General features: G+C 46.7%; 1 long non-coding RNA gene across 1 annotated transcript; it reads left to right on the forward strand.

Moving 5' to 3' along the window:
* Positions 1 to 276: 276 nt before the first annotated feature.
* LOC114056789 lies at positions 277 to 8,861 on the forward strand. The gene is made up of 3 exons (XR_003571110.1): positions 277 to 385; positions 7,950 to 8,119; positions 8,778 to 8,861. It is a non-coding gene; the product is annotated as an uncharacterized LOC114056789 (long non-coding RNA).
* The last annotated feature ends 10,363 nt before the right edge of the window (positions 8,862 to 19,224 follow it).

Raw genomic sequence — 19,224 nt, forward strand, 5'->3', positions numbered from 1 at the left:
GACAACAAAGAGAAAAGTCAGCCATTCTCTAGGACCAAATCAATCAGATGTTTACCTTGCACGGAGTGACTGACAGGTCTGGCCCTCTGGCACCGTAATTTATTTTCCAGGCTCAGCTCTTTGCAAGTATCACATGTCACGCTTTTAAAGATGTATATGTATAGAACCAGCGAGATGGTTATATTTAGTGCAACTGTAGGTACAGAAGCACTTCTTTTTTTAGCTTCTGTTGGTGCAAATATAGAGATAGGAGGGAATCAAACAGCCTCTCTTCACCTCTCCCCTGTGCTCCTGTGAAAGTGTCCCTTCCATTTGGCAGCGTGCCCAGAGGAGTCTGCAAAGCTGCTGTTAAGGAAGGGCTGTGGAAGGAACTGGTCGAGGAATGGTGAGTTTACAAGACATTCCCAAATTTCAGCAAAAGGTGCAAAAAACTCTCATTCCACTGTGGAACAAAAATGGGGTGCAAAATAGAAGTAAACAGTTTCTCCCCCACACGCTGGAAGGTCCAAACAATTTATTTTGACCTTTTCAAACCTATTTTGACCTTTTCAAACCTATTTTGAGGCTACGCAGATCACGGGAGGTGCACCAGGAAACCCCCAAGGGTGAGCACCCCTGAGTTAAGCACTGACTTCAAGATCAGTATCCTGGCTTGTATCAGCAATAGTGTGGCCAGCAGGACCAGGGCAGTGATCATCCCCCTGTACTTGGCACTGCTGAGGCTGCATCTCAAATCCTGTGTTCAGTTTTGGGCCCCTCACAACAACAAAGAAATTGAGATGCTGGGGAAGAGGACAATGGACCTGGGGAAGGGTCTAGAGAGTAAGTTATATGAGCAGCAGCTGAGGCAGCTGGGGTTGTTTAGCCTGAAGAAAAGGAAAGTCAGGGGGGACCTTACTGATCTCTACAACTACCTGAAGAGAGGTTGTAGCCAGGTGGGTGTCAGTCTCTTCTCCCAAGTAACAAACTAAAGCATGAGAAGAAATGGCCTCAAGTTGCTGCAGGGGAGGTTTAGATTGGATATTAGGAAAATTTCTTCTCTGAAAGGGTTGTCAAGTATTGGAACAGGAGTCCCAGGGAGCTATTTAGAAGACGTACAGATGTGGCACTTAGGGGTGGACTTGAAGAGCTGGATTAATGGTAGGACTCAGTGACCTTAGAGGTTTTGTTCAGCCTAAATGATTGTGTTCTGTTCTATTCTGTCCTCCATTTCAGGATCCCCCAAATACACCTTCCTGAGCAGATTGGTCTGACTCCAATCACAGGAGGTTCTGTGAACTCTGTGAGACCCTCAAGGCTCCTAACCCTTCTTGACCACTTCCATCCTGGTAAACTGGGAAAACTGGGGAAACTGGGCATCTCCAGAATGTAGGTCCAAGCTCTGGGAGGAAAATGGAGTCTGAGGAGTCTGCTGAAGTCCATTGATGTGCTGACTATACCCCTGTGGAGCATGTGTCTAACAACACAAATACACATTTTCCTTGGAAAAGATGTTCCAGGCAGCCCTGGTTTCAGACTGGACAAGGAGCTGCTGTCTGCAGGAGTGAGTAGTGCAGCAGGGGAAGGGAGCACAGCATGCAGGGATCCCTGGGGATGCAGGGTCCCTTGCCAGCTCCCAGCTGTTCCTGGCAGCTGCATCCCTTGGCCTGACAGCAACTGTAACCACTGAAAGTCATGAAAAGCAGACAAGTTTAATTGATACATGGGCTTTCTGTCAGATCTTTGGAGAAACCTCTGCTCTGGCATAAGCAAATGTTTGTGTGTCCCAATATATCTGTTTTTTTTCAGGCTGTTTTCAGCTGCTCTCATAAAAGGTATTACCTGATAAAAGGTGCCTCCCTGCAGATCTCATTTTGCTTTAACACATGGGGGTACATACTTCTGCATAGCCTGTTATAAATGCACCATAAAAACAAAGGCTTGCATTTTTGAAATGCCATTGTCCTTTTTTTGTTTCAACTTTCCGTTTCTTGTCTGTTTGCTATCTACTGGTCTGTCCACACATGGTCACGCTCATTTGTACATGCACAGATCGATTAACATGCACCCTTTCCTGTGCAAATAAGCTTGTCCCTCAAGTAGCTGTATGTCGCAGGCCAGTGACACCTCCATAGCTTATTTGAGGAGCTGGAAGTAACTTTTTCACACGTTGACCTTGAACCCCTCTCTATACCAAAAAAAAAAAAAAATTTAAAAAAAATCTTTGCTCTTAAACTCTCAGGCCTTGTTTTTTGCACTTCCCAGAAGGAGAAGAGGATAAAACACACACAGACCTAAGAGTGTATTTTATAACCATTAAGAAAGTAATAAAATCTTCTGCTTCAAAGCAGAGATACATAATCCATGTGTATCTGCCTGGAGCTGGTCTGAGCAGAGCTCCCACAGGGCTGAGATGTGACAGATGCAAGGTGATGGACGCAGTGTCACAGGCTGTTTGGAAGTGGCAATGTTCATATCCTGAGTATTGGTAAGGGCTTGGAAGTTATTACATCCCTTGCTCAATGGGTGAGAAAGATAAGGAGCACTTTCAGTAAGGTCTAAACACATGGGGCAGTGATAAATGCAAATCCCTCAGGCTCTGCACAACAGGGGTAATGGGTCTTCAGCTTCAGCAGAAAGAGAGCCAAAGTCTGGCTGACCTCGTCCAGGAGCACAGAAAACAAAAAGAAAAGAAACTGCAGGAAGCAGCAACTATGACAGAAAGAGGAAGAGGTGTTTGGGTTCCAGGATCTTACAGACATGGGGCTGCCCTGTCCACAGTCTCCATGGGGGGGACGACAGGCCACGCTGCCTGACAGTAATTTGGCCAAAAGCATGCTAGTGGCAGACTGCACATTTATCTTGGTTGAAATAACACTTTTTTGGGGGTCCATTGAAGCCAGCTGAGCATCAGCACTCACCCCGGGTACCTCCAAAACAGAAGTCAGCCCTGGGATGTGCATCTCAGCACCCCTGAGGTGACAGATAATGTGCCTTCAGGTGAGGCCAGTCGTAGGGGCAGCTTCTCACTGGGGTGGCAATTGCTAAAGCCACAGCCAGCAAACCTGCTGAAGTCATCAGGACCAGGGAGAAATGCCCTTGGGACACAAGGAGACATTGATGGTTCAGGAACTGACAGCCTGGGACTAGCCCTGCCAGGATCCTTCCTTGCAGGGGTCTGAATGCCTGTGGTGTGCTGGTTAAAGAAAGACATCTTTCCCTTGCCATTTTTCAACCTTGAATGAGGCATGATCACCAATATTTGCTGAAGCTGCTTGCTAATGATGTTTACTGAAAGGTATTTCCCACTGTGTCTTCCCAAAAGACATGATGTTGTCCCACAGTACACAGCACAGCTCTAAACTGCCAGGAAGGTAAAGCAAAAATATCACCTTTTCTGAGGTGTTAAATGACTAGCATGGACTTGCATACTTAGTGTACTCTGTTCCCCTTTCTGGCACAATCAATACCACTCTGATTTCTTTATCACGGATGATGGGGGATGGAGATGAGCGATCCCGTTCATACCTCAGCTTTGGCATTTTGATTCCCAAACAGCCCATTCACTAGTAGCATAAAAATAATGTAAAAACAAATAGATCAAATAAATGTAGCTTGAAGACATCTCTATTACAACCCTGCTCTGTATTCTATAAGCAAAATATGTACTGCGCATACAAACACCGGGGGAATGGAGGGTTGCAGGTATTAACACTGACATATCAAGCGGTTCCTTCATGAGACCCTATTATCTATGCAATCACCTACAAGTATTTACATTTCATGAACAACATTTTCCAAACATCACCTGCAGCTGTACAGCCCCGTGCTCTTCTTGGATGAAGTTCAGGCAGAGAACGAGGCCAAATCAAGGCTTTCAGGGGGGTGTTTTTGTGAAAGACCCGGCTGCAGGGGGAAGCAGCGGGGGCTGGTGACCTTGGGTCGGGGTGATTCTGTGGCAGGATTGAGTTGGAGTGATTCTGGTGCCCTGTGCTGCTGGAGGAGAAGCATCTTGTTCCTAGAAGACATCAGTCAACAGCCAAGGCAGGCAAATCCCCAGGAGGAAAAAGGGTGTGCAAATCCCTAGATGAATTCATCCTCGATCTCTGGCCACAAGGTTAGGTAGGGTTTTTTTCTCATGTTCCTTTGGTTCCTCCATTGGTTCTTTTGAACAAAGTTTAGCCTAGTCAGGCCTTGCAAGCTATTTCGTAGGACTCCTCAGTGGGGCAGTTGTGGTGAATTTGCCACTGGAAGAGTGTGGCTGGTGGCTGAACTCACATGGTGTTATTTACATCCTTCACTGGATAAAAAAATGTGTTAATGAGGAAGAAAGTTTAAAAAAGCCACCCATGCTTCAAACAGCCTCTCTCTGCAGATACACTGAGCGAACACAACAGTGCTGGCAGTTCAGAAATTTTGAAAAACACCATAATCAATTCATGGATTTTTTCAATATCAACCCACTCCTAAATCCTGACTACTACTTCAGACAGGACATTTTACAACACTAATAAAACAAAATGTGGTGTTAATAGTCCCAGATTCAGTTCAGCAGGTTGCCTGCAAGTACCAGACTGACTCCAGGTCTACATCACATCCTGACTGTAGCACAAGTTACCCATTTTACTTACTTAAATTCCCTTTGCAGTTCCAATGAGACATGTGCCTCTTCTCAAATTCTTCTCCTAAGTCATTGTGATTACATTTGCTGATAAAAAGTGCCTGTTTCATTGAGTACAATTCAGAGGATAGACCAAAAACCACACACACCTTTTTTCAAAAAGTGAGGTATTTTGGAACAAAAGGAGTTAATATCATAAAAATTATTAAACTATGCCCTTCCTGCTCAAAGCAGGAATCTATATTTGGAGCAAGGCCAATTTATATGACACTTTATGAATATGTTGCCTGTATTTTTATAATCTTTCTTTCTTATGTGCCAACAAGCAGAGAGCAGGAAGTGACTGGTACGTGGGAGACCAGGGCTAAACTTCCACTCTGCCCAAGGGAATATGATCCGCTGTTCTTGCCTTTTACTAGGAGAGTCTCTTTATCCTCTGCTTTCCAGCTGTCCTGGACTGTGGGTGCTCCCAGGCAGCTGTTGCTAAACATTCTACTATTTGCTGGCAATGGGAAAAGAAAACAAGGGAGTGCCGATGGGAGGCTGGAGAGACACACGGTGTTGTAAATAGATAGGTAAATAGGTAGGCAGAGTCCAATCAGAGAAATAAATGAATTTAGCATTGGGCTGTAGGTCCCTCCAAGGACACCCCAACTGCTGCAGTAATTGTGCTGAAGCCAAGGGAGCAGAGACATGGAGAAGGATTTCCTGTCAAACTGCAAAACCTGCTGTGGCACCTCTGAGGTCACTTGTCCAGTGCTTCATCTCCACTGATGGGTATGACCACCGGTCAGGGGAATACAGCTGCTGCCTGAGGGTAGTAGAATAGTTCAGGTCATGCCTCTCTGAGCTTCCTCAGTCCTTCTGAGGGATGCTTAGGGCACAGACACACTTCACAGATACCATGTTGGCAATGGAGTCCCATGTGAACCTGTGCCATTGGTAGCCAGTTTCTTCATTATCCTAGAGCAAATTGAATTGTCCACTGTCCAGCTGTCTGGGTGTTACCCAAAACTTGGTGGGTCGCTCCATTGCATTTTGGTGGTTTTTGGAACAGACTGTTCCTGAATTTTGTCTCCAGAGCACCATTGTGAGCTTTGCATTTCCAGAAGAACCTTAAAGTGTCTGCAAACTAGGACAAATAAAGCTCAGCTTAGAAACAAGTTCTTGCTACAAAAAAGGAGTCTTTGAGTACAGCAGTCTGCCATGTAACAGGCTCATTTACAGCCCTACCTCCTGTTTTCTGGATTCTCCAAATATCACAGTTCCCCCAAGAGAAGAGTGGACCCAAGTCCATCATCCTTAGTACACACACTTATATAAACCCCAGTCATGTAATTCTGCCTCTGTAAGTAAAGGATCTGTAGATGAACTCTGGTCCATTATAGAAACTGTTTCTTCTGGCATCAGTCACTTGTACTTCCACAACAGGTGCTGCTAAGTATTTCTCAATTAAAAAAAAGCCAGGTGAATGGGTACAGTTGTGTCACAAAGGATACTGTTATATTTGAAGAACTCTGAGTCAAACAAGATCACCTTGCAGTAAGTTGGAAGTGCTTCCCCTTAGTGAGGTGAGAATTTGCGCTAGCTCAGGCAAACAGCAGGGATGAGCTATGGCTGAGTTGATCTGCTGGCACTGCAGGGTCTGATCATGCAGACCCCACTCACGCTCTAGGAAACTTTTCCTTGCCTTCCACAGACACAGAAGGAACCAAGAGGATGGGAATTACCATTGTGTCAGTCAGTGCCATGATCTGCCATGAAAATCTCCAAAAATCTTTTCCAAAAGCACTGCTGCCAAGACAGACAACGAAGATGAAGGCTTCTCATTTTACATGCCAGTGGGTTCCTTCTCTTTACCCACCTCAGACCTGTGAGCCCTTCTGATCTGTCTCCTAGACTGTTGCTTTCCATTTTGACTCTCAGGCTAGCATGGAAAAACTTCTCAGGGCAGAGCAGTGCAAGAGATCTGCTGTTCCCACCATCCTTCTGTCTAAACTGTGCCACAGCTTCTGCAGCAAGACCTGGCAGGGTGGATTTTACCCACTGCGGGTAGTTAGTGGAGAACCACTGCATTTAGTCTGCAATTCATATCTCCTTTACACAGTCAGAGTGTGGGATGGAGTCTGAGCACAAATTGAAATCAGCCTCCTGGGTGCCACTGCACACAGGGAAAGTCAGCACTCTTCCAGTGACATCCTTGGGATGTAGGCACCTATAGAGAAAATAAATGTCTTAATCACTTATAGTCTGTCTCCACAGTATTTATGGAAAGCTGATACCTACAAGCGTTTACAGAATTGCGTGAGTGGGAAAATGCTTGAATGAGATATTGCTGTGTGGGCAGCCACCGTGTGGGACCCAGTCAGCCAGCCTCCTGTGTCAGGATAATTGTATTTTGTTAGTAGTCTTGTCATCTCCACCTCTGCAAGTGTTCCTCTGCAAGTCTTGCAGCTTGGTGAACCACAGGGTCCTTTCCAGTCCCTGGCAGTATGCTCACTGCTGAAGAATGAACAGGGGGAATGATTGCACGTGGGAAAATACCGTCCTGAAAGGAGGAACTGGGGAAAACCCACACTCCCAGCTTTCTCTGGAAGAGCTGGAAAAAACAGCTGTTTCCTGAGCCCCAGGGTGGGTGGATTAGAGAAAGGAGAGGTGTGAGAGCACTGACTGTGCTGGGCCCACTGAAGATGGAGGGCTGAACTCTGACCTGGCATGTTTGGTAGTGATGCTAATGAAAACGTTATGTACTGTGGAGCCACGCGCTGAATACAAGACAGAATTGGGCGGGGTCTTTACATCTAGCCAGTATATGGGTCACACAATCGCTTCCTCAAACAAAAATGTTGCAGTCAGACTTCATTCAGATCAGTTGAAAGCAGATCACAGCCTCCCAAAGGACTTCAAAGATAAGATAGCAAGCACACACACACAAAAATGCAGTCTGCCTTGAATTCCTCTGGAGGGTCACTGAGGCACTGCAAAGCCAGCTCTGGGTTGAATGAGCTGGTTTGCCTATTCCCCTTCGGGTAAAATATGGTTTTCTCTCCACAAACCTCAGTGATTAGAAAAGGAGAGATGTGTGGAACAGTCTTGTCTCTGGAGAAAGGGTGCAAACATCAGCTCTGGACTGACTGTTTATGCATGTGATCTGCTGTGCCTGGGGATCACATGGCTTGACCTGCACCATATTGCAACACAGAAACTGAGAGTGGTGCACAGGGTCAGACCAAAGTTTCTGGATCATCCTGGCAGTGCATTCCCAAAAGCAGCCAAGGGTGGATGGGGAGTAAGAGAAACCTGGCGAGAAGATAATCCATCTTGTCGCCACATTCTCAGTTTCCGGCAGATGTGAGGCTGGAAGGACTGTCTGAGCTGGAGCTTGCAGCCAAACCTCTCTGTCCTGCAGCACCAGTTAGTCCATCTCCCCAACTCTGGCTGAGTCCTGTTGAAACCTGTTTGTACTGGGGGCCTCCACATTATCTGGTGCCAGTGAGTTCCCCGGTTCAATTACGTATGGTATGGAAAAGCATTCTTTTGCGTACATTCTGAATCATTTGCCTGGTAATTTCAAAGGAGCTCCCATTCTGTCCTATCTAATTTGGAGGATGTGTGCCCAGTGGCTAGACCACAGGACTGGATCTCTGAATTAATTCTATTTTCATCTCTGTCATTCTTCTAAAAGAGCAGGTATTATTATTCATGGGGGTGAGTTTCACCTTCAGCCAGCTCAATTAAAATTACCTCAAGCAAATAGTGATCTGGAATTTGGACTGAAGTGACATAGTTGAGACTAATGTTCCCTGTATACCTGCAGAGAACAGGTAGAAACTAAACTAGGCAATAAAGGTAGAAATTCTGTTTTAAATTTCCAATGCCTGCATTGATTTGTGCAATAGAAACTGCTGCCAGCATGTAACAAGATAACTTGTCATACAGCAGTAGACCCTATTATATAGCAGAATGCCCATAATTACAGAAAGATAAAACGAGATCTCACATGCAAGGCAAAAATGTGTAATTTCTAAAAATAGCAATTACCTGAGGACTGACTGACTATCTATCTATCTATCTATCTATCTATCTATCTATCTATCTATCTATCCATCCATCCATCCATCTATCGTAATTGTGTTATTTCTGTTGATGTGTCTTCATGTCACTTGTCGTTTGCCAGTGAAACAGCACAAAAATCTTGAAAAAAAAATCAGCCAGACGAAAGAGTGCTTAACAACCTGCGTTAGCAGCTGAGAGGGGTTCACAGATATAAAGGTGTTGGTTGTATCTCGAAATGAGAAGTGGTAAGCGTCCGCATTAATTACAGTATTGGGCACATGCTTGTACAGCGCTCACAGCCCAGCGTTAATGGGAATTTCCCCCCCCCTTCTTTCAGAGGCAAAATCCACAAGGAAAGCCAGTCAGCCTTTCTTCAAGAGGTCGTTTGCATCCAGGACGTGTACAAATCTCTTTACATTTATTTAGAAACTAAGGCAATTAAAACACCCCAGGCCCCTCCTGTTAACTCAGAAACATCATTATGAAGATGCTTATGCCACAGCGGCTTACTACGCTCGGTTTACTGGAAAACTGGAAAGCTGCATTTTCAGCCATTTGATCAACAATTTCCCGAGGTTGCTAATGACTTGCAAAAATCTGCCCAACAGTAACAACCTCAGGGAGACCCCGTTGTCTCCTCTGAGAACCCCTTTTGTTTTCAGAATGAGAAATTTAATTAGGCGAGGTTTTTTTGGCAGAGGAGTTCATGCCTTGCGCCCTCAACAAGCAAACCCTGTGTGACTGCCCAGCGCCACCGGGGAGTCTGAGCCTTGGCAGAGCCGAGGACCTCCTGGGGCAAAGGAAATTAATCGATTTTAAAGTGGTTCCCACCGCGTTTCCCTCTTATTGGGCAAGGTAAGCAGCTGAGCTCGCTCCCCTCCTTTTGGAGCTTCCCCCTGTGCCCACGCACGGGCTTGCACTCGGGTGTCACGGGTGGGAGGAGGGCGGGTGGGCGAGGCGGGGGCAGCAGCCAAGAGGTTCGCTGGGGCTGCTCCGGGGTTGGCCAGGAAAGCCAACAGGCGCTGCCAGGTGGAATTCCCCCAGCGGGGCGATGTCTGGGAAGGGTGCACACAAACAAACGCATCCGGGCAGGCGCAGAGATAAGGGACAGCCAGGTGCCACCAGCATTCCTCAGGGCTTTCTCAACTTCCACCGTCCTAAAAAACCCACGCTCACGAGGCACGCTTAAGAATCCCCAAAGACTCTCCATTAAGTCACTAATTGCTGCTAATTATTGTGAGAATGATTTGTGAGTGCCGGTAATGTGCTTGGTGCTAAGGAGACTGGAGAGCAGTGCCAGTCCCCAGCCGATGGCACTGCCGACTGATGGAGATGCAAAGATCACATGCAGCAGCTTTAGCAGCAGGGAGCATTCCAGCCGTCCCAGGGGTGCTGAGCAGGATGCGGCCTCCCCGGAGATCACAGGGTGAGCACCTCCCAGTAGGTGAAGTCAGAAGGGGAGAGGGGAAAGTGTGTGTACAGGTCAGCCAAGCGTCCCTTCATCGGTGCTGGAAAGGGTTGTGCTCCAGCTCTTGGAAAAACTACCTTCTCCACCACGATCTCGGGGTGCTTTGTTTCAGCAGAAGCAGAGGAATATCTTGTTTATCTGAGCAGTATTAACAGTCTCTCCTCCACGTATGGTCTCATCACAGGAGACCCAAGTGTACAGACAAAGATCTTTGCTTCATTTTTGCTCCTAGTAGAAAACAAGAGTCTTTGCCTGACTGGTTGCACTGCACTCCTCCCTTTCCCTCGTTTGCCAAGATGTGTCTGTAGGCATGCTCCCCAAGTTATTTTAAAGACAGGCTGGCACTAAGGCACTCACAGTCTAAAGAGAGGAAAAAGATGATGACAGATATTTGCTCTTTGCTGGCAGGGGACAATGAGCCCCTGGAAAAGTGCCCCTTTGGAGGATAAGAGAAAGTCTTCCTCTTTGGGTGGTAGAGTAACACACACAGCTCCCTGCTCTCCAAAGGGAACACAACTGCCTGTAGGTAAGTGCTCCCAGGCTTAGACACTCCTCAGTCAGCAACTGCCTACCAGCCTCCACCTCCCCAGCTGCTGTTCTTTGGAGAGAGATTTTTCTTAAAGCAAGTGTTCCCCTGTTCCTTCTCAGCTAAACAAAACGGGCTAAATCAGTGATGGCATCTCCTACAGAGCCCCTTATTTAGTTTGCTGTCAAAATCATTGCATGTTTTTTTTTTTTTTTTGCACAATTTTATTTCACAGCATAAAATTAATAGAGAAGGAGAGTGGAGCTTTAAAAATCAGTTGCAAACAGCATGTTCTGATGTAAATGAACACTCTCCAGCAGCATTTCCAAATCTGTAGTGGAACCTTGTGCATCAGACTGAAAAGGAAAACAAACCAGGGGCCTGGCTACAGAGGGAAGCCTAGGGGTTTTTTCTCACTTTTTTTTTTTTTTTTTACAATTCAAACTGAAAGGGGAAAAAAAGGCTAATAACATGCAGCTGAAAGCTAAATTAGATATTTAAATTTCAGGCTATTAAGTTAGGGAAGTAATTGCTCAACGCTCCAAAAAGAATATGCTCAAGGTCCACGGTTCTGAACCCCTCTGTGAGTTGTTGGGCTCTGCCCTGTCTCCATCTCCTGTGCAAAAGGAGTGCAAACCAGAGACAGGCATTTTTCACTCAGCTTGTGTGGCTGTCAGTACCTGATTAGCAAAAGGGAAATGGGCCAAGATTGTTTTTAGCCTTACAACATCCCTTTAAAGTTTGCAACTCCACAACACATTGATAAATGATGAATGTGCACCTGAACAAAGTGCGATACAAAATTCCTTTTAAAAATTACATTGAAGTGAATGCAAAATGTATATGGGAGTTGGAAGCTGGGTCTCCAGGCTGCTGCCTGTCTGTCAGGGCAGTTCTCTGTGCAATAGAGATTGATCGCTCCCTATAGGAAGTCGTTCAGAAGGAAAGCTGTGCCTTGCTAGACAATCCCTAATTTTCATATCAGTTATCTGGCCATCACAGCAACAGCCAGAATGAGATTAGGCAGATACACAGATGGATTAGATGGATGCTTTACATTGCCTTCTGATGACAAAAAAAGGGCCCTGGGCAGAATGTATCACTTGCTCCAAGGGAGGACAGAAGGTGACACTTCTGTGATAAGAGAGTAGCTCCGCAGAAAAAAAATAACTCAACCCCATAACTAACTCAGCTGGTAGCTTCTCCTTGCCCACTTTGACTCAGTATTTGTGGAAACTTTGCTTTCAATAGCAAAATATTACAAGCCACAAGGTTACCCAGTCAAAATGCTCTGTTTATACATCAAGGTTTTCACTGAAGTGTCTTAATAATTTAAAGAGACGCTGTAAAGCAACTTGTTGAGGTGTCTCCTAAGCTTGCTGTTGAAAGCCCATCAGACCACACTGTAGATACAAATATGGGGGATTACAGATGACCCGGTGGGGCTTTTCTTTCCTCTGCCACTGTGGTGGGTTGGCTCTGCCTTTTCACAGGTGCAATATTCTGTTCATGAGGGAAACAGAGAAGCTTTGCCTTGAGTCTTGCAGGACAATTTGTTGCCTGAAAGGATCCACTGAGATGTGACAAGCTCTGTTTAGAAACGGACATACCCAGCCTGGAGCACGGGGAGACAGTAAAGCTTCTGTTTGACTTCCTTAGTGGGTTTGCTGTGTGTAAATCATTTATCCCTGCTCCTGCTCCCCTTCCTTAACTCTCACAATTTGTATTTTTTTGTTAAAAAACCCGACGCCTGCCTTTCTGTTGGCGAGCAGCTTGGGACACATTGCCTGGAGTCTGACCTCAAAGTAGGGTGGGATTTGAATCTGAAATCCACTCGGTTTGATCTCGCAAGAACCACCGCGCTGCACAGCTTGTAAATCTTTAGTAAAAAGGCAAGCCTTCAAATCCATCCTTTTCAGAGGCCTGTCTCCGTTGTCAGCTGCCATCTTTTGAGAGAAAGATCTAAAATTAGAGAAAAGCTGCCCTCCACTGCTGGAGAATACTGCTGCTGTGACATATGAAAGCAGAAATAAGCTTCAAATAAAGGTCTTCTGCTTAGGCTCACATAACAAGCAAGAAAGGCTTTGGGTCTGTCCTGTCCAGACTGGCGTTTGTGGAGATCTGATTTAAATAGGCAGCCACAGCGCCAACGCTTATCTTTGTCTGCCTAAGCGTTTATACTTTGCCTGTCATCATAGGTGCCGTTATTTTGATGGAAACCTACAGATCCAAGGTTTTTTTCTTTTAAATACCTTTCCTAGAAATCCTGAGGGATGCCACGAGACCTTTCCAATAAATCAGTGAAAACGAAAGAAACCCTCTGCGCGGAAACAGCAGCTTGAGACCCTTCAAACGCGGTGCTTGTGATGAGGTGTGGACACCGAGCAGGGACTGAGCTGTGGCTGCGGCCCTGGAGGCCTCGGGTTCAAATCTGTGTCCTTAGGACCCCTCAGAAACAAATATCTGGGGGACTAGGAGTCTGGGGTACCTCTGGTAAACACTGCCATATCTCCGCTGACTGCCACTGCTGCCCCTGACACCGTGGTCTCTGTGCTCCACAGCCTCTGTGCTCCGCTGCATCCCTCCCGTTAAACAGCGTTTTCCTGCCCTGGAGGGATCGGTGGGGTTTACAGGGTTAGATCTGCTCTAATGTACCATGGCACAGCAGCCCAGGCGCGGTGCCCAGGGGCGGAGAGCACTGGGGAGACCCCCCCTCCTGGTGCCGGAGGGGAGAGGAGCTGGTGGCGCACCAGGGCATGCGAATTAAGATGAGAAATGAGTTCAAACCTCCCACTACCTACGGTAAAGCAGGATTTGACTGGGAGTAAGGCAGTGTCATTGTTTCCCTTTTATTCCACGCATTTTACAGTGTCCCGAAAGCAGAGATGCCGCTCTAACACAGCAAGGGTGTGCTGCTGAGACTTGCAGCAAGGAAAACAGAAAACAAACCTCCTTCCCTTTCTTTTCTTCTCTTTTTCTTTCTCCTCCCTCCCCGCCCCCGGCATCCAAGCGCCCCAGCCCCCGCTGTGTCATCGCTCAAGCCTGCACTGAGCTGGTGATGTCATGCCTTAAACTACACACCGGTGGCTCCAGCAAGAGTCAGAGGGCTTTCCTGCAGCCCAGGCTGGCTGTGCTCAGTCACTCGGGCAGCACTGGCACGCTGTGTCCCACAGAAGCAGGCAGCGGAGGGGGGGACAAGCAGCTTACTGTGAATGAGACATCCCAGGTGTCTGGGGAAGAAAAAACTTACTAACTAACTGCCTCAGCAGTCACCTGGCTGAACAACAGGTTGCTTGGTGGCTGATTTTAAAAAACACTGGCTAAAGGTGAGTACACTGAGGCCGAGCCCTCATCTGTCAGGCAGAGTTCTTGGGGAAGGAATCGGTATCGGCACCAGCAGAAAGGGAGAAAACAACGGGACCAAGGAAAAGGTGCCTGTGTGAGGAGGCTTTGCTTTTGCAGGATTAGAGCAGATATCTTCAGAGGTGCCTTCACAAGCTCCTTTTCCACATTGCAAACGCAGGAGAGACTTCTCCTTGTTTTCATCCTCCAGGCTCTCCCTGCAGTGGGGCCCCAGCAGCTCCGGTCCTGTGCACTGGCACCGCAGGCTGTTTGCGGAAGAGGCTCTTGTTCCGATCCTCTTCACCACAATGACATGATGGCCAACTTTGTCATGTGCCTGGCAAAAACAGAGGCTTCAGCACAGTGCAAGTGGCTTTCATCCAGGGGCTGAAGTGCCAGCATGCTTTCCAGATCCTTTCAGCTCATGAGACAGACCATGACAGGGGAAAAACAAAATTAATAGCTGGGCTTGCAAGTGCAGCTGATGCAGACACACAGCACAGGGCACAGATTGTGGAAGGCAGGATTTCTGTGGGAGAAGGTACCTGTCAGCTTATGGGGGAGTGGGATTTGGTTACTGGAGTAAAAATGAACCCATTTTTCTTAGACAGGAGTGGTAGAAGTTTGACTCCCTGAACCACTAAAGTGTAGCCAGCATGGCTCATCATCCCCTGGCATCACCCTAACACTGGTATTACTGAGGCTACTGCAAAGGAATTGGATCAGGTTATTACAGGGCATGGCTAATTTTGTACAGCCTAAAACGCATATACTTTTAGTGTCAGCAACACTTTAGGCCTGATTCGAAAGACAATGAAACCACTGGGGAAAATCAGTTATTCCCTTGAGTTTTCTCCTCTGAGACTGGCCTTATGGGAATAGTTCTACAAGAACCCAAGCTGCCAATGGAACTTGGCTACTTGCATGCTACATAGATGGAAAACCAGGACATATTGCTTAAACATGAGTATTAGTGAGTCCCTGTTTCTTGGTACAATATTACTGCCATGCATGACCACAGAGGATTTGCTCCAGAGCCTTGCTTCATCCCTCTCTTACCTCTCCTCTCCTCTGCTCATGGAACTCTGTGTATCAGAAGCAAAACCTGATTGAAAATAGGTTATTTATTTTAAGCCAAGCCATTTGGATCAAGTTCTTAGGATGTCCACTAGCTAAAATACCTGATCCTTAATCTCTGCTTAGCCTCTGACTTTGCACTTGACTTAGGAGGAGGGTGTGATCCTGTGCTGCTGGGATGACTGCTGATGCAGCCCCAGGAGACCACGAGCAAGAAGGTTGTCAGAGGAGGAATAAATAGGGAAATGGGCAGCTGCCTGAAACCCATGGGGCCAAGGCATGATGTCTGTTTGCAGGCAGGACCCAGCTGGTGAAAGCAAGGAGCCTCTGTGTGGGCAGTCCATGGGCTTACTGCATGGGGGCTGCCCTAGATGTTGGCCAGCACAGCTGGCTCTCTCCAGGGTTACATTGCCATTTTCAGGTGCTCGTCCAGTTTAGGAGTAGAGAAATGGATGCTTTGGTGCAGACCTTCGGGCAGAATTTAGCCACCCTCCAAGTGCTGTAGGAAGCTCACTTGCAGGACACCTGGCTCCTGGCACACCTAAGCCACTTTGCACAGTGATGCATCCCAGTGGCTTGGTGTCCGTGTGTTTTGGTGGCCCCTTTCAGCAGCAGCCTCTCTCAGTTGGGACATCGTGCTGTGCATCCCTCCCCCATCCCTTAACTTGCCCTGGCTTCCCAGAGTGCTTTCCAACCTGCACAGGGGGATTGAGCTCCAGCAGATTCCTTCGGTGAAGGAGATGGGCAACCCAGCAGGGATTCTCCTACTGCCCCATATATCTGGTTGCTCCCAAGCCATCCCAAAGCACACCCTATAGAGGCACTGACAGGAAAAAGAAAGGCATTACCCTAAAAACTTGCTTCTGCTGGTTGGAGGGCAGCTCCCTGCCTGGCTTCTCATGCCCATCAGCAAATTGCCTGGCCTGGGAACAGCTGAGCCAGGCCTGGGGTGGATAAAGTATTGTTGCATCCAGGGACTTGCTTCTCCCAGCAGCCCTGCACCTTGAAAGAAAGGCTGGACCCTCTGCAGCTCCCAAGGAGAAAGCAGGGAAGTGGTCAGTGCAGAGTCAAGCAGGTTTTCAAGCTGTTAAAATGCTCCTCTTCTACTTCCATTGTTAGTAAAGAGAAATGGAAAAGTCAAACTCCTCCACATTTGGGGATAGTGGGTCTCTTGGTGCTCATGAACAGCAGAAATGAGGTGCCTTTGCTGTGAGGCTGCAGAGCAGGAGCTGTGTCATGATGAGGTGGGAAGCTCTGGGCATTCAAACAAAAGAAGTGGACACAGTTAAAGGGATTTTCTGATATTTGTTTAGCTTGGCTGCTACACTTTGCTGAAGAAAAAGAAGGTTTTTGCTAAAGTTGAAACAAACAGTAGATCAGAACATTAAATAAAGGGTTAGCAGACCTGCCAGTAGTGCTACGTCAGGTATGCTGATGAGGTCAAAATTTAATTCCACACTGAAAATTGGAAATTTCAAGTACAAGTGTTCACAGCAAGCCAAATTACATTACCTATCAAACCTCCAGGTGCTCTGAGGAGTCTTCTTCATTGTCATTCATCCATTCAGTATTTACAATAGTAAAATCCACCGTGGAAACAGACAGGAGAGTAACTTTTTAGTCTTTGTAGGTCAGACACAGCCAGGAAAGCTGGAAACTGTCCAGCCTAACGTGGGGCTTCTTGTAGGCTGACAAGACCTGCAGTGCCATTTAAGCATCTCCCTTTGATCTTCCCCCATCCCTGTCCATCCCCTCAGCTCCTCCATTAAATTATACTAAGAGTAATTGAAAAGTGTTGGCTCAGTGGGATCAGGAGGAGAGGGCTTGGACGACAAGGAGAGTGTACCTAGGAAGATTGGGGCTCATGCAGGGATGTTCAGCAGGTAGGTTTATTGGGGTGCTGTCAGGGAGATGCACAAAACTCCCAGTACTGTGCTATCAGGCCTCTGCTGGGTGCAACACGTTAGCTCAGGCCAACAAAATAATGGAGTAATGTGGCTTCTGCTCCAACAGCATCCTGAGGATCCACCTGAGGATCTCCTGAGCATTTGGTAGAAACAGGGGTGTTCATCTTCTCATTACTCCTGTGGGGTGAGTAAGAGATGAACAGCCCAGGTTGTGTGTTCCTTGCTCAACATTGTACTGCCCATCTGCAGCAGAGCCAGGAGCAGATCTGGTGATACACAACATCCGAGTTTGTGACTTACAAGTGGTAATTATCGTAATTAAGCAGTGGTCTCAAAATACTCCCTGGGTTACAAATGCTTCTGTGCTCAAGTAAACTCCCATTTACCTAACTGAGCAAGGGCACAGCAATTTTGCCCCAGAAGGCTTTGTATGGCATATTAAATTTGTATCCTCAAATTACACATCTAGTTAAAGCATTCATAAGTAATTTTCCTAACTGTTTGCAGAATAAACCTATTACCAAGTTAAAATTAAATGAGCAATTATCATATAGCATAATATATTATAAAAATTCACTCCTTCCAATAGGATCTAAAATTCACCAAACAGAACAGTAATGCTGTGTAACTAAGCAAACAGGATAGGTGTGAAATTAAACAGGATATAGATGCATTGTGCGAGAGAGATTTGGTGGTGGAAATGAGTCACCTCTTTGTCAACAGCATTGCTACCAACTGCAGCGTGCTGTGTGGAGGGGAAGCAGGGCATCCAGCACAACAGTGGCTGTGCAGAAAGGACATCAGTGCCATCCCAGTCTGCACTTGGTCACCTTTAACAGCAGGAAGTGCCACAAGTGAAGCTCAGAGATACTGGAGAGCTGTGCAGGGTGAGGGTCCCCATCCCTGCTCCATCAGCTGGCACAGCTCCAATCCACTGCCAATCCAGCTCCATCAGCTGGCACAGCTCCAATCCACTGCCAATCCAGTGCCCAAGCTTATGGGCAATATTGAATCCATCCAGTGCCTCTGGTAAATAAAGTCAGATAGTGTGATGTTAGAGCTGTTCTAGTGTCCAGCTGAATTCACAAATGAGCTCCCTTTGATGACCTTGCTTCAACGTGCCCCAAAAGGGCAGCAGTACTGTGTCCCATGCAGCCCAGCTCCTGCCCTGCAGCCAGTCTCAGGCTTCCCTATCAGCTGCCAACACAGTCTAAGGGGTGCAATTCCACTTCCAGGTGCACTAGCACAAATCCAGGACTGGGCTGTGGTCCCAAATTCATCGCGGGGGTGCCCTGTTTCCAGCCCCTCTCACTGGTGGTCCCACAGAGAGGTTGTGAGAGGCTCATGTGTCCTGATAGTGGCCTTCTCTGAAGAACAGCACTGCTGGGAGCAATGGACCAACACACCAGGCTGCCTGACTCTGTCCAGACATCACATGGGCCACGGCTCCTTTCATGTGAAGTCCCACGCCTTGCTCCCACAGACTGCCATGGGAGCATCCCACTCCTTAGGGGGCAGGAATCGGGTGCCCTGATTTAAACAGCAAGGAGAACTGACTTTGCTCCACACTATTTTGCACATTAATTGTTGCATAAATGCATTCAAGTATTTGTAAGGTTGATTGAAAATGTTGCTAAATCAGACTGCTCAGATTTAACCACCAGATATTAAATCAGATAATAAACAATCAGCATTTCTTTCCTACAAAAGGATGATAATTCTGTAGAACGTTGAGTTTATATTGTCTATGCACCTGCATGTGGAATGCTAGCGATAGAGTGAGATTTGATAGCAAATTGGACTGGCAGACAGTTTTTGAAAATAATTGCTCAGAAGAAACCACCAGAAATCAATTTAATCATAGTGCAACTGATTTTTAATTTCCAATGGTACGAAAAAGTACCATTCACATGAGGGTGTTACTGACTTTGGTTTGTAATCATGGAATGTCTGTATTGCAGCCAAGATAATTAAATAAATGCTAAGTATTTCCTACTTTGTAATACAGAACAAATAAATAAAGAAATAAATAAAGGTGCCTCCTAAACAGTAAAATGAACAAAAGGGAACCTTGCAGCCCACTCAGTCCACAGTTAGACACAGTCTGTACTTGTTGCTGCAAAATTCCATCTGAAATTTGGTGTGCGATGCTGAACTCCATCCTGTGGAAAAAGGTACTGCCCTGGCAAAGAGGGGGGTCCTGGGGGACTCAGTCTGCCCTCTCTGTTCTTGTTTTTCAAGGCAGGAA

This window comes from Empidonax traillii, unplaced genomic scaffold (assembly GCF_003031625.1).
Source record: "Empidonax traillii isolate 1590-97213 ecotype Southwest subspecies unplaced genomic scaffold, ASM303162v1 scaffold1:size7828297, whole genome shotgun sequence".
In the NCBI taxonomy this organism is placed as follows: domain Eukaryota; kingdom Metazoa; phylum Chordata; class Aves; order Passeriformes; family Tyrannidae; genus Empidonax; species Empidonax traillii.